The 13,801-nt window shown below is 37.7% G+C and overlaps 1 protein-coding gene across 2 annotated transcripts in view; it reads left to right on the top strand.

Annotated features, from left to right (window-relative positions):
• Positions 1-573: 573 nt before the first annotated feature.
• pak1 (p21 protein (Cdc42/Rac)-activated kinase 1) overlaps positions 574-13,801 on the top strand; it is an 88,261-nt gene continuing 75,033 nt past the window's right edge. For both annotated transcript variants that reach the window (XM_049483725.1, XM_049483726.1), the window contains exon 1: positions 574-797. The gene's annotated coding sequence lies outside the window, so the exon portion shown is untranslated. The remainder of the gene's footprint in view (positions 798-13,801) is intronic.

Raw genomic sequence — 13,801 nt, 5'->3', positions numbered from 1 at the left:
GTTTTACTAACTAAAATTGTTCACTGGAAAAGTAAAGATTAGTAAAGAGTTTAGAAGAGTAAAGACTCTATTCAATAGAATATTGTATTTTTATTTGCCAATTTGCCAATTTGTCCACTTCTTTTTTATTTTATTTTTGAGATTTTTGAACTACTGATAACTTAAGGCCCTTCTGATTGAGAAAAAACAGTGAAATTTAGAAATTCTATTTTATTTTCATTTTCGTAAAATATATACTGTTTGTGTCACATCACGACCAGTTCTGTGGATTTCGTTAAACTACGTCTACTTAACAACCGGTAAAATGTGCACAGTCTTTGTTTTTTTTATTAAATACAATATAAAACGTTTACTTTTATAAAAACATTGAATAGTTGTATAATTAGAAATGTATACATTAAAAATGTATACTGCAGCGATAATATCCTAACCGTCCAATTACAATGCTCGCCTCCTGATCATGCAGACCAATCAGAGCGCAGGAAAGGCGGGGCACTTCGAATACGGGTGGGATGCGTAAAAATGGCACTGACGCTGACGGACCGAATTTGGAAGCGACCACTAGCAGAGCGCAGGGTGGGCGGGGCTCAATGCAGCAGGGTTGTGTGTGTGAGAGTGTGTGTGTATGTGTGTGTGTGCGCGTGCATGTCACACAATAGCGAGGATCCGGCAAGTTTAAGGTGAATGAGAGGGGCAGTGCACGCGGAGAGAGGAGGTAGAGAGAAGGAGAGAGGAGGTGGAGAACAAGAAGAAAACCGGATTGGGATTTATAATTCGGATCAGCTCCGGTTTCAGAGGTGAGTTTTGTTGGGGAGGGATTGGCACGCGTGGGTACGCACTCAGGCCGGGTACCCCTCTATCTGTCTAGGTATCTATCTATTTATCTGTCTGTCCATCTGTATGTCTATCTATCTGTCTACCAGTGCCCAGACTGGAGGGAGCGTGGTGTTAGGTGGTAGGCATTGGTAGACAGACTGGTAGACATACAGACAGATAGACAGACAGCAGGTCCTGCTATCTGCTGCTGGGTCTGAGCTGTAGGTGTGTGTGTGTGTGTGTGTGTGTGTGTATGGTACAAGAGTTGGCCTCATGTTCTCCAGTTCTTTTCCATTCCACCTTAAAATTCCACCTTAAAAGGTGCAGTCCATACACATACTGGAGAGTCTGAGGCTTCTACTGCTGGGTCTTAGCTGTAGGTGTGTGTGTGTGTATGGTACTAGAGTTGACCTCATGTTCTCCAGCTTCTTAGTTACTGGGATTTTCCATTCCACCTTTCCGCCCATACACATATACTGGAGTGCCTGAGGCATGATGAGACTGGAAAATCCTAATAAGATGCATAAAATTGAATCCTCTGACTTATTATAAGCCATGGGAATGAATAATTTGTATATTAATAATAATTTGATATTAATATGATATATATATATGCTGTGTGTGGACAAGCGTTGTCCTGCTGAAAAGAAATGTTTCATTACCTGAAAGATGAAACCCGCTCCATGACAGGCAAGACATGTGGCTGCTGAGCTGTTATTGTCTCTCGTATCACTACTATGGGTGAACAACTATAGTATGTGTATATGTATAATTTATTTTATTTTATTTAGAAGATGTATTAATTTTATTATAAACAAAATAAGCCTTGTATTCTTTACAATTTGTTAAATAAACTAAACCTTTTGACTAACAGGAGTATGTGTGGTTGGGGAACCAGGAGGGCATGGGGGCCTCGTTATTCTATGTTACGGGCTGACCTAGACCAGGTCGTAACAATATATATATATATATATATATATATATATATATATATATATATATAAATATAACACTTCATTCTAGATCCGGACTATTGCTGATAATTATCTGTCATTTAGAATAAAATAATCTCTGATAATCTGTGAGTACATTTAGCATGTGTTCATTTATGTCTTTTGCTAGTTGTAAAAGTAAAGTTAAAGAACTTCAGTGTATTGTTGGAAGATTTCTGAATGTTTATTTTAATAAATGTTTTATTTGAATTTCCTTTGGTACAAGTTGCTCAATTTGATCCACATTTGAATTCCCCTCCATGATGCTTTCATCTAGTAGACTGGAAGAGGTGATGAAGAAATGATCTGTTTATTTCATAGTTGATGCTGTTTTCATGAAGAACACACTTTTAAATGACCTAACCAATAGATACTGAGCTGTTTGCATTATGCATTTGAAGAAACAGTGAACTGACTAACCTACAAGACTTTAAACACTTAAATTTCATTACAGCATCACAGAAAAACATGGGTATCTGATATGATGCATGAAATGCTTCAGGTTGTTGTTGCAAAATTACAATACTACACACTACTCATGATGTGACACTCTATTGTGATACAGTACAATACATTACATTACAATACAACACAATCTGATACACTGCAGTTACACGCCTGAGTCTCAACCATGCATGAAATTGAATCTGGGTCTCTGCAGAGATGATCCAAACTGATCTTTTTACTCCCTCACTGATCTACTAGAGTGTGTGTGTGTGTGTGTGTGTTAGAGGTGTCACAATACAGTGAAAAAAAGTTTCTACAATAATATTAAATGTGACAGTAGTGGAAAACAGGCATTTGACTTAAATTGCTGATCACAGCGCACTACACCCACTAAAACACCGGTTTTGCCCTTTATGAAAATTGACCAATAAAATGCTCCTGAAAAAACTGGAATACAATCTTTTTACATTGACTTCCAGTGAAATCATAAACTGATCTACAGAAAGTATTATTATTAATTGCTTTCTGCCTCAAGATATCTGGAAAATACTGTTTCCAGAACTTCTTCTTTCTGAATATTATTATTATTATTATTATTATTATAAGAATTTCATTCTGATTTGAAACAATTCTTAAGATCTCTTTATATGAGAGTGATTTTGTGCATCAGGACATCATGAATGTGTTTTGTACAGCCCATATACCTATTCTTCTTTCTATTCTGTGTAAAAAGAGGTATGATTTATATAGTTTTTAATATTATTATTATTATTATTATTATTATTATTATTATATTTTTTCATTCCTCCACTTTCTCCCCAATTTACACAGACAATTACCCAACCCACTCATTAGGACTCCCCCTATCACTAATGATGCCCCAACACACCAGGAGGGTGAAGACTAACACACGCCTCCTCTGATACATGTGAAGTCAGACTCCACCTCTTTTTGAACTGCTGCTGATGCAGCATTGCTGAGTTGCATCACAGCGCAGGAAAGCGCAGCGACTTGGTTCTGAGCCCACAAGAGGTACAATATGTCCCCATTATCTAAATTTGTATACAAACTATTTAAAAAATATATATATATAATAATTAATAGGGGTGGGACAAAATATCAGTATCACAATATTGTTTAGCTGTAGTTTGTGATATATTATTGATACGTGGCGTCAAATATCAATATATTTATTAAAGCACAGGTGCTCTAGACTTTCTATGTCTTGCCTTGATATATCGAGTATTATAATAATGTTATTGTTATAGTGGGCAATTTAATGTGTTATATTATGTCCTGGGATGCCCTGTGATTCCCACCCCAATAATTGACACTGGCATTATTATGTCAGTTAGAGATTCTGAATGTTTCAGTTCAGTTTGAGTTAATTGCTCAGCCTCAGCTGCAGATTGTAAAATTCTAACACTGGTTGCCAGTTTGGTCTTATTGTTTTAGAGCTGTTCAGCAGTACTAGTGCATCTCAAAAAAATGTTATATCATTGAAAAGTTATTTTACTTCAGTAATTCAGTTAAAAATGTGAAACTCATATATTATATAGCATACCTGTCAAGTTTTGAATTAAAAAATAAGGGAAATTTTCCGCTGTCCACTCTGAGCCGTCCCACCAGCCCAACAGAGGTTCAGTATCCCTTCCATTTTAAGACAGGTTGACTAGAAATCTAAAATAACCACCTGTGAACGACTTACAAACTATGATTAGATGATCAGAATCTAATAGGCCTACCTTTGTTGACATTGAAATGTTGTGGACATTCCTACATATGTAATTCTTATAATACAGCCTAAATGAAAACACTTTTCTAAATGCACTCTCTTATGTTATATATTTTTTATTCAATGGATTTGAACAAAAGGGTGCACAAATTCTGCAAAATGAGCTTTTACTAAAGGATGGATTTCATGTGGCAATGTAATAATGTAAACAATTCACTTGTTTCTCATTTGTTCTTTTACCTTTTATAATACAAAGGAACAAATTATTTAAATAAATATTAATAAATATCAGTTCTAAGGGGCCTACACAATTAATAATCTTTATTTAATATTCCTCTAGCAGGCAACCAAAACAGCTCGGGAGTACTTCCGGCTAATAAAGTAAGTGGTGGTATGAGGTGTCTAATACACTGCTGGATTTACATAATCATCGAGTTATGGTCCACAGTGGGCTGTGGGATTTTAACAGGTAACTCAGTAAAGGATTGTTTATTAGCTGATCAGTATGGATCCGGCGAGGGGGGTTGGGGGTGGTGGGGGCGGGTGGGGGGCTTTCTCACACTGACCCTCCTCTGCGCTCCGCAAATCCAGCCAGCTGATTGGCTGTTTCTTTTGAAAGGCGGGACTTTCTCATTGAACTGGCACCATGATTGGCTTTAAGAGTTTTATTAATCTCTCGTTAATATGTTTTTTATTTTTTACGGGAATACGAGAAATTTACGGGAAAATACTAATACGGGAGGACGGCGGGAAAGAGAGGTAAAATACGGTAGTTTCCCGGCCAAAACGGGAGACTTGACAGGTATGTATATAGATGTATTAAGCACAGAGTGATCTATTTTATTGTTGATGATTATGGCTTACAGCCAATGAAACCCCAAAAATAAGTGTCTTAGAAAATTACAATATTGTAATTTACTCTGTGTGTAATACATCTATATAATGAGTTTTACATTTTGAAATGAATTACTGAAATAAAGTAACTTCTTAATGATGTTCTATTTTTTTGAGTTGGAGCAGTGTGTGCTCTGTAAGGATGAGTGTACAGTACAGTAGAGTTAGAGGCTAACTGATGCGTTCAGTTTCACCCAGATCTCTGGAGGCAGAGACAGTCTGTTGCTGCTGTGCAGAGTCATTAGTAGAGCCCTGCTCTCGGCCTGTGCTCACAATCACCTGCCATCTGAAGCACATTTTACCATCTGGTTGTGTGTCAGTGTGTGAGTGTGTGTCTGTGTGTGTGAGAGTGTGTGTCAGAAAGAGAGAGAGAGAGGGTGGAGAGGTTTGTGGCTGTCATTGACTCTGTTATTATCACCCTCATCCATCAGCCAAAACAGGGCCTGCTATTGTAGCTGGTTGGCAGGTAGCATTTTGAATCAGAAGCAGTATGAATTATATTTTCTTTACTAACCGATATAAAGGTTGTGGATGTGTGATCAGATGCTAAGGAATCATGCTAAGTTTAAGCTCTGGCATCTCTGACAGCAGAGTTTCAGTCATTAGGATCTATTTTTTGCGTTTTAGCCTCTGACCCCGCCAACTAACCCGCCAACTAGGTGTGGGCTATATGGCCCTAAAGTAATAATATGATATTTTATGGTATTTTTCGCGATAGCGATACTGTTGGCAATATGACAAAATATTTCAAACGAATATTTCAGGAAAATATACTGCAACAAAATTAAATTTTCATTTTATTATTGCATTCTATATAATATGGCACACCCTGAGATATTAAAAAATAAAATAATTTTATCAGATTTAATAATATATATATATATATATATATATATATATATATATATATATATATATATATATATATATATATATTGCAAAAATGAATCCACAAGGAGATAGCAGAACCATATAAACTAATCGATCTATTAAACTTTTTTTTTTTCACTCAGGAGTACATTGATGGTGATCCTCATTTTCAATGCCACCGAGCATTTACATTTTAAAAGGGATAAAAAACATTTAATAAGAAATTAGAAATAATAAGAAACAAAATAGTTACAAAAAATATATAATTTAAACCGACATTTGATATAGATGATAAAAATTATGCATGTAAAAAGAAAAAAATATATAGTAAAATCTAAAAAAGACCATAAATATATTTGACACATTAAAATAAAGACTTTATAAAATATAAAATGAAGAAAAAGATAATAATAATAGTAAAAGTAAAGTAAAAAAACAAGAATTATAAAAAAATCAATGAACATAGGAATCAAAATAAAAACATAAGAATAAAAAAAACAAATTAGATAAATAAATAAATAAAAATAAATCAAACAAATAACTTATTTAAAAACTAATTTAAAGCAATCATTTTTTGATGGTGCCCTGAAAAAAAAAAAATCATGATCAGCTATACCAGTGAGCTGAGCTTCAACGGTTTCTAGTATATATAGAACAGATAGTAGTAGTAGTGCTTGGTGTGAGTTATGGTCTGCTGCTTGGTGCTGTAGAGCTCATTGGGCTGGTTTTATGGGGCCGGGTCAGAGGGGTGTATCACTGATTGGTAAAGAAAACCCCCCAGGGCACTCGCTCCACCATATGCTTCTGGAAACACATTGTATGTCATCCTGAAACACCACGGGACCCACCCACTCACACACCCTCCAGATGTGCAGTTGGCTCAGGCTGAGATGAGTCTGGAGGCCGAAGGAGAACTGGAGAGGGGTGGGGGGGATGACCCATGACCTAAACCATCGATATGACCTCATACACATGGTTTTCTGCATCTTTTTTTGGCTCTTGTTGTGGGTGGAAAATCATTTTACTGTAGTTTAGATTTTCTCATGATCTTGTAACACTGTTTTTTATATTGTGTGGATAATTCAGGTCAGCTGGACCAGCAGACATGGTATAACGTGATGTGACGTTACGTGACATAAAGAAAAAATATGGATGGAAAATAATAAAGTCCCATGACTTTCTTATCAACCCCATGATTTGTGCTCTCATTGGCTGTAGATAAACTTTTCACACTACTAGATACAGAGTTGCAAACAGGTACATACAGGTGTTGGACAATGAAACTGAAACACCTGGTTTTAGCGCACAATAATTTATTGTGGTGACGGACAGTTCTGGTGGAAACAGGAGAGTTGAGGAGATCATTGAATTCAGCCGTGATTTGATCAGCCGTGGTTTTAAGTTTTTTTGGATACAATCCAGGTTAGCACCCGAACATCCCTTTCAGACAGCTTCCTCTTACAGCGTCCACAGTTAATCCTGTTGGATGTGGTTGGTGCTTCTTGGTGGTATGCTGACATTACCCTGGATACCGTGGCTCTTGATACATCACAAAGACTTGCTGTCTTGGTCACAGATGCGCCAGGAAGACCTCCTTTGAACTCTGGTGTGTCACCCATAATGTTGAGTGCATTGCAATATTTAGAGTAAAACTGTGCTCTTACCCTGCTAATTGAACCTTCACACTCTGCTCTTACTGGTGCAATGTGCAATTAATGAAGATTGGCCACCAGGCTGCTCCAATTTAGCCATGAAACCCAGTAAACACGAGGCAACCGCATGGCCTCCATCAACATGGTTGGGCATGTGCTTGTAAACACACGTGTGGAAAGCTGTGCACCTCAGTCCAGCACATTTTTGTAGTGCAGATATTTCCAGTTAGAGCTGAATTCACACTTTTAATCCCAGAAAAAACGCTCTTATTTACCTTTTAAATAGCCATTTAAATGCCTGATTAAAGGGCTGATTACTGTTGTTTTGCTGTTTTCCTCGGGTTTTGAGTGCTCAGCGCTGACTTAACTCTTGATTGGTCCGGTTGTGAGACAGCGTGCAGGTGGGGGCGGGGCTGGTGACATCATGGGCCCTGCATTGTTTAATATCGCAATATATATAGTCGAAAAAAGATTTACAAGGTAAAATTTTTCCAATATTGTGCAGCCCTAATTCCACCTAAGTAATTTGGTTGCAAAGAAATAGTAATCGGCCATATTTGTGATATAATCACTGCTTTGAAGTTATTGTAAATGGAAAATTAGTGGTTGGCAGAGGGAGAGTGTGGTAAAACTTGATTCTATGGATTAAAATATTATTGTTATTATTCCCTTCCTGTTGGGCATGGTGATATCATTACAGAGGACTTGGCACTCAAAAATAGGGCCTAACATGTGCAATCCATGTAAAAGCAATCCATGGATGGAATAATAGTATATATTTTTTTTATTTTAATGTTTAAAATGTTGCTTGTGGATGTAATATAAAGCTCCATACCTTTCTTTATAGGGTTTAATACGAACATGTATGATGCAATTAATTGCCAGGATATGTGCTGAAGCATCCCACGCGTATTTTTTGTGCTGTTGGCTGGTTTTGTCATTTCTCTGCACCACTGTCCTGTTTTTTGGTGGCCCTGTTTCTGCGGTCATTATGCAATACCCGTCAGTCCACATCAGCGTCTGTGCGTCCGTCCTGAGGAGCATTTCCACAAGAAAAGAACTGGAGTCGCTGTGTAGGACTTCTCAAACCTCTCTCTCTCTCTATCTTTCTCTCTCTCTATCTTTCTCTCTCCATCCCTCCTCCTCCTCCTCCTCCTCATCATCATCCTCCTCCTGCCTCATCTTGCCCTTGCTGTCGTGCTTCGTGTCCTCTTTAAATCCTGGGCTTCTGAGGAACGCGGTCATCAGTGGAAATCTGACTAGTCAAGCAATAATAATACTATCAACTATAAATATCTGTCTGTTCGCCTTTTCTTTCTTTCTCTCTCTCTCTCTCTCTCTCTCTCTCTCTCCCTTTTGCTCTCTCTCTCTCTCTTCCTCTGCAGCCATAACTAAGATCTCATTTTTAACACAGGCTGAAACTAAACCTTGAGTTTTGTAGTTTCATATCATTTTAAAATCAAGCAATAACAGGCTAAATAATCACAAGTAAAACAATGCTAAGCCATCACAGGCTAACCTAGGCTCACCAATCACAGGCTGAACAACTAAAGACTAAGCTAGCCAATAAGAAACTAACCAAAGCTCACCCATAACAGCCTAACAGTCATTAATTAACAAGCCAAGCAATCACAAGCTAATGACCAAAGCTAATCAATCACAGGCTAAGCAATTTGAGGCTAATAAGAAAGCTAAGCATTTTTATAGACTAGCCAAGAAAGGTTAAACAACGCTAACTAATCACAGGCTCTTTTTTATTTTTATTTTTTGCAAATTTGTATCCCCCTATCACTGGTTATGCCCCAACACATGCCTCCTCCGACACATATGTCAGACTTCGCCTCTTTTTGAACTGCTGCTGATGCAGCATTGCCGAGTAGCATCAAAGCGCTAACGCTTTGGAAAGCGCAGCGACTCGGTTCTGATACATCAGCTCACAGACGCAGCCTTGTGCTGATCCACATCACCCTAGTGGTGATGAGATGAGGGGAAACAGCGCCATATACAGCATATACTATTGTGCTCTCTCCGGGCTCCGGCAGCTGATGGCAAGCTACATGAACAGGATTCGAACCGACAATCTCCTGATGTTTGTGGCAGTGCTTTAGTCTGCTGGACCACTCAGAGCTCAGTTTAACCAAGGCAAACACATAGTGACTTAACCCTAAAAATAAGCAATTAAAAGACTAACCAAACCCACATCCAGGTATACCATTCACAGCTTAATAAACTGTATGGGTTTATAGGTTGTATTTTTTCCCCGTTTACACCAGTAACATTTATGATGAGGCAAGCAAGCAAAATATGGACATATTTAATCTGTTTTGCTCTGGTTTTAGGCTAATGAAATGCACTAAAAATGTCAGTGATTAAATTTTCATAATTTCAGGAGGCCTCAGTTCATGTTTTTGGACTTTAGGAGTAAACTGGAGTCCCTGAAGGGAATAAACACGGAGACAACGAGAACATGGCAACTCCTCCCAGATAGGGACTTGAACTGAGGACTCCAGTGCATTACATTACATTTATGTGTAAATGTACATATAACAATATTCTACTCTTTAGCATTAGAGGGAGTAATCTCTCTGAAATGCATGGGGGTTTAAATAGGGCAGGGTTGTACAATGGTAAAAACAAAAAAAAATGCTTCCCCACGTGTCCTTAAAAAGTCTTAAAATGTCTTAAAATAAAATCTTGGCACATACTAATATTAGTGGCGAGTTACTGGGGAGAGAACTAAGGTTAGCGTAGGGCTAGCTAACATAAGTGGCGAGCTAGTTATGCTTACTGGGGAGAGGACTATGGTTAGCGTAGAGCTAGCTAACATTAGCGGTGAGCTAATTACCTTTACTAGGGAGAGGACTAAGGTTAGCATTGAACTAGCTAACAGTAGCGGCGAGGTAGTTACCCTTACTGGGGAGAGGACTAAGGTTAGCGTAGAGCTAGCTAACATTAGCGGTGAGCTTATTACCTTTACTAGAGAGAGGACTAAGGTTAGCGGAATTTACATTAGCGGCAAGCTAGCTACATTGCCAGGAAGTAAACTAGGGTTAGGGGAGAGCTAGCTAACGTTACTGTGGAGAAAACTAAGGTTAGCAGAATTAACATTAGCGGAAAGCTAGCTACATTACCGGGGAGAAAACTAGGGTTAGCGGAGAGCTAGCTAACATGCTAACATGTTCTGTATCACAATGGGACAAAATTGAAAAAGAAATTTGATAACAAATGGGAAACATTAAGTTTTAATTTTAAAAACAATAAATTATTTTCTACTTAAGAAGGTATGACTACATTTTTGTGCCTTAAATTATATTTATATAATATATATTTAGTCCTAAAAAGGTCTTAAAAAGCATTAAATTTGTATTTTAAAATGGAGCAAGAACGCTGAAAAATATGCACTAATGAAATGCACTAAAAATGTCAGGGATAAATTTTTCATAATTTCAGGAGTCCTCAGTTCCTTGAGTCCCGAGGCTGAACTTGAAGCATTAGAAGCAGCAGGATACTGTGCTGGATGAGATCTGCTCAGTGGTTCTGGTTGTATTTCAGACCGTCTTCAGCACACTGATCCATTGTGTGTTTTGGTGCAGTAGGCTACCTCTTTGTCTTGTGACTGAGTCACGTTAACCTTTTGTTCAGTATCTGTTCTGAGCTGGATTAAGGAACTGAAAAGCATATTCTGTGTGGAGTTCCTCTTCAGCTCAGCCCCAGGGCTTATCACTCATTTATGCTCTGTTGTCCTGGTAAATCACTCTCAGATTCATAGTCTCAATGCTGCTGATTCATTGTGTTTACATTATGTATGTGGTTATAATGTTTTTATTTGATTTAGGACACTAAAAAGGCTATACAGTAGTTTCATTTAGCAAAGCACATTGGGGCGTCATGGCAACCACTTTTGTGTCCACCTGAGACACTATAGCAACCACTTGGCGTCCACCTGAGATACAATATCAACCATCTAGAATGCTAAAGCAACTAGCAAGTAGGTCATATCAACCACCTATCAATCTCGTACTCACAATCTGAAATACTATTGCAAACTAGGGGTGTGCGATATGGCCCTAAAAATTATATCCCGATATTTCATGGTATTTTTGGCAATAACGATACTCTTGCCGATATGACAAAACATTGCATTTTCTAAAGAAAAAATATTTAAAGAATACACTACTGCAACAAAACGAAAATAAAATTGTATTATTGCATACGATATGATATGGCACACTCCTGAGATATAAAAAATACAAGAATTTTATCAGATTCAATGATACTAATAATAATGCACTCCAAATATCTCCATATATCCAGGATTAAAGTAAAATAAATGATACTGAACAGATATAATCTGTCTCTAGTAGATATAAAATGGGAAATGAGAACAATGTAAATAATTTGTTTGCTAAAAACAGTAAAAAAGTAGTACCCATATGTAATAATTAGGGGAGGGTGATATGGCACCATATTTCAGGGTAAAATATCGTTCACAATATTTAAAAATGCGATAATACTGCATACGATGCGATATGGCACACCCCTAATGCGGACACCTAGAAACCCCATTATTACTGTCTGGTATACCATAGCAACCCCATATAAACCACCAGACATACCATAGCAAGCAGCTAGCAACCCCTACCGTGGCAAACACCTAGCAACCCCATATTAACCACCAGGGAAAGCATAGCAAGCAGCTACCAACCCCATAAAAACCACCTGGAATACAATAGCAACCACATAGCCACAACCTACCAGGAATCAGAAAACATTTAGCTGTTCAGCAATTCAGAATTTTATTCAGAAGTTTCTTGTTTATATCAGATTTAGATCATTCTTTTGTTAAACTTTTCACTTTTTTACAGAAACATTTACTCCTTGACCTTGATTTTCCCATAGATGATGAGTTTTTATGAACATGAACACCCAGGAGACACTACAGTTTACACAGTGGTCTTTTTACATTATAGCATATTGACATCACGACTATTTGTTTTTAGGACCCAAACAGAAGCTCTTTAGCCTGTATTTAAATCCTCCACTGCAGCACAGGTCGGCTCAGGCTGTGCCGGTAGTCTGAGCACAGACTCAGAACAGTGAACTTTGAACAGTGTATTATACTGTAGTTCCTGTCATGTTTAATGTGGAAATAATAAAGACTCAGGGTGGTGAGTTACTGTAAATTTAGCACAGTTACAGATGCTGTAAGGTATACTGTAATGTATAATCTTAATAGTACGGGTTTGGCAGGTTAGTACACAAAGTATTCCGTGTACTAACCCGTTTTATGCTTAAAGGAAGTGATGAGGCATTGGTATTTCTCCAGCAGCCATCACTGCTGCCACAAACCATGCTTACTTTCATAAGCGTCATGTGCAGTTAGCCAGAAAGTTAAATAAGTCATGTTTTAACCTCTAAACTAATGCAAATAAACTTTAGAAAAAGTAGGCTACTGTGATTAGAAGCTTACAAGCAAAATAAGGAAATTTAATTTCCCTTTGCATTTAACAAAAGTATCTTTACAGACGTTTGTGGTGTTTTCATGTATGTTGCTGGGTAGGATAAACAGGAGTTCACCAAACATCTGGGCGTGCAAACATACCAGACAGTTCTGGGAAGGCAGTACAGAGCCATTTCCCAGATAAGCTTTAATGTAACCTTAAAAAAAACTAAGACAGACCAGTCATGCCAGAGGTTTTATTTTTTTTTAATCCATCTTTTAAATGTTTGACTATTTGGTTTTAGCAATGTTTTACTTTTACCAAAAAAATTAAACAAATCATAGCACATTCACCTCACTAGAAAAAAAGTTATTTTACATTATTAGTTGACAGTCAACAACAGATATCCGTCCGCCACTGTTGCAACTTAGTATTAGCATTAGCCACTAAGCACTAGCTCTTTCACTTTTCAGAGGTGAGTATTATCAGCCTGTAGTCTGCTGCTAACACCGACTAGCACTGCTGGAGCAGCATTAGCATTAGCGGCTAACCGCGCTAAGTGCTAGCTCTTTTGCAGTTCAAAGGTGAGTATATCAGACTGTAGTCTTCTTGTTTACTGTGACAAAACAAGCTACGTGGGATGAACCGCTAGCTAATATTGCCCTGGCTTACCGGAAAACTCAGGGTTCCTTAATGCAGTGCTGTTGGGCAGCATTAGCACTAGCGGTTAGCTCTAATGCTAATGCTGCTGCACTCAGCCTTAGTGTAAATCTGGAAATCTTAGCCTACTGTAAATAAACGGAAGTGCTTTACTCACCCAAATAAACAGATTTCAGGAGAGAAATCTGTGTAGATTAACGTCTAGGACTCGTTTGCCTTTAAAAGAAAATGGTTTAACTTAGCTTAGCTTTACAGGTCTCGGCACCCAGCAGCTGCTAAATTAGAAGGAAAACA

The sequence above is a fragment of the Astyanax mexicanus genome, chromosome 9, assembly GCF_023375975.1.
Source record: "Astyanax mexicanus isolate ESR-SI-001 chromosome 9, AstMex3_surface, whole genome shotgun sequence".
NCBI classification, from domain to species: Eukaryota; Metazoa; Chordata; class Actinopteri; order Characiformes; family Acestrorhamphidae; genus Astyanax; species Astyanax mexicanus.
Note: the sequence above shows the minus strand (reverse complement) of the source record. Positions and strands in the feature narration are given on the sequence as shown.